This window comes from Coenobita brevimanus, chromosome 77 (assembly GCF_032717465.1).
Source record: "Coenobita brevimanus isolate Jiangsu-jjx chromosome 77, ASM3271746v2, whole genome shotgun sequence".
Classification (NCBI taxonomy): domain Eukaryota; kingdom Metazoa; phylum Arthropoda; class Malacostraca; order Decapoda; family Coenobitidae; genus Coenobita; species Coenobita brevimanus.
The window spans coordinates 24,505,710-24,508,245 of NC_137030.1; the positions used below are offsets into that span (position 1 = coordinate 24,505,710).

Here is a 2,536-nt window from a genome sequence, read left to right on the forward strand (position 1 = left end):
ATAATAATAATAATAATAATAATAATAATAATAATAATAATCCATCCATCATCCAATCCTACACTGACCCATGAGGAGCGTAGGAGCCCAGGGCTAGGCAGTTGGTCCCGACATTTAAGATGAGAGTGACCAGCCTCACTCATCCCTGAGTGGTATTACATGAGCAATCAACCCCAACCACCCTTTTGATATAAACCTTCACCGGCTCAATCCGATTGGAGCGCAATAATTACCCACTAAAACCACCAGGCGCCAAAATTTGGTTATATAATAATAATAATAATAATAATAAAAATGATAATAATAATTTTCATTCATTCATTGCCAGACGCCATGTATCCCAAACGGGGTGGCCAAGGGCTTAGAGTTTATTGTTTTACAGGGAGGGGCACTAATCCTCCACCAACCCCACTTGACACGTAGGGAGAACGTTATGCCAACAGCATCTGGTGTTCCCAGGCGGTCACCCATCCAAGTACTAACCAGCCCCAACGTTGCTTAACCTCGCTGATCGGACGGGAAGCGGTGCAGCCAACACAGGTAGATAACTGGGTCTGGCGAGTGAGGCCCGGGATCGAATCCAAGGTTGAGACGCTTAGGAGCCAAGGTGAGTAAGGTAGAGCGGCCTCATATTCTAACATAATAATAATAATAATAATAATATCGATGTCGATGATAATTTTGATGATGATGAGAATGAGGAGGAGGAGGAGGAAAAGAAGGAAAAATAGAAGGGGGAAAATCTACCTTTGGTAAAATGATTGAGAATCTAAATCACTGGAAAAACATTTTCTCGATTTTAAAAAGTATACGGTATAGGAACCAGCCCATATATTCAATATAAGGTAGGCAATATAAGAGAGAGAGAGAGAGAGAGAGAGAGAGAGAGAGAGAGAGAGACTACCCTAGCTTATCCCATGTTGACCGAAGTATTAGCGATAATTGCTTCACAGGTAACACAGGCAAGGTGATTCAAGAGTCTTTCAGTCTAGGCCTAACACATAAAGAGTTTTGAAGTATTTATATCATGGTCGTTGACTGCTATATTACCTCATGTAATATATAGTAGCTGATCTGTGTTCATCTGATGGAACTGGCTGTTCTCAGAACTTTTAATACTACTTCGTGGCTCTGTGAAGTTCTATGAGCCTAAGTTTTGAGGGCATATTGAGTCTCCTTGGGTACTAGTAAAATTCATCCTTAAATCTGATTACATCTGGCTTCCAACTGATCTCGGAAGGGGTTACAGAATTGTGCCAAATGAAAACATACTGTGCTACGAAATCCAGGTTGGATTAGATGAATGATTACTTACTGATAAACTTGGTGCAAAGAGGGAAAACTGTGAAAAAATAAATAAGTAAATGAATTAAGTATATACATGTGCAGTTTTTTCTTGGCATTCAGAGAAAACATGAAAACTACTTACCCAACCCTCATATATGCATGCCAATTTCGTTGAAATCCATGTGCCCACTTTCCCCAATTTCTGATAGTTTGTATTTCTGGGAGGAGGCCGCCACCTTCCAAGAATCATTAGGGGGTCACGCTCCCCAAATGTCCGATTACAAATGACAGTCCACTGTACAGCATGCTGTAAGATATCGAAGCTTTATGTGCTCCCCTGTCACTATTCCAGAGAATATTTTATTTGGTAAATGGTGATGACCACCCTAAAAATCATAGTTGGAAAATTGTATATAGTGGAAGAGATACTTGGAGTAACCAGACGACCTCACCTAGGAAGTTTCAGGGAAGGCTGAACCCCCCCCTCCCAAGAATCATTGCGGGGGCTCACGCTCCCTAAATATCGTGTTTCGAAAGACAGTCCATTTTACTTATATCAAAGCCATGTGTAACCTCTGTTCATTATTTCTGAGATTTTTATTTCTGACGAGGGGAAGTGACCCCCACGAAAAATCATGGTTGGAAAATTGTTTGTTGTGCAAGGCCTGCAGAGTAACAAGACGATTTCACCTAGAAAGTCTCATTAAAATCTTTTTCCAATTTGTGATAGTTTTTATTTTTGGGAGGGGTTGACCCTGCGGGAACCAATGGCAGGGTCACCCTCCCCCAATATCGCATTACCGTGTCCATTGCACGACTTCTACTAAGATATCAAAGTTATCACTGCCCTTCTTATAGTATTTCTTGCTATTTTTTCTTTTTATGGTGAAGGGGTTGACTTCCCCTACAAATCAAGACTGGAAAATTGTAAAATATAGTGGAAGAGCTTCCCAGTAATAAGACGAACTCACCCGGGAAGCTTCATTCAGGTCCACCAAATAGCCTAGGAGGAGTTAAAGCACACACACACACACACACACACACACACACACACACACACACACACACACACACACACACACACACACACATACGCTGAACCTCGCGCAATGGTATGGGGCAAGGTGCCGGCAGTGCACCATGCTGCCTCGCAGGACTGATAAGAGTAGAAAAAGGTACGATAAAAACTTGCATATATAGAAGAATGGTGTGATGTTTGATGTAAGTCTTTAAGTTTGATGACAGATTA

At 41.4% G+C, this 2,536-nt stretch overlaps 1 pseudogene; it reads right to left on the minus strand.

Moving 5' to 3' along the window:
- Positions 1-434: 434 nt before the first annotated feature.
- LOC145408586 (5S ribosomal RNA) lies at positions 435-553 on the minus strand (annotated as a pseudogene).
- Between the last annotated feature and the right edge of the window lie 1,983 nt (positions 554-2,536).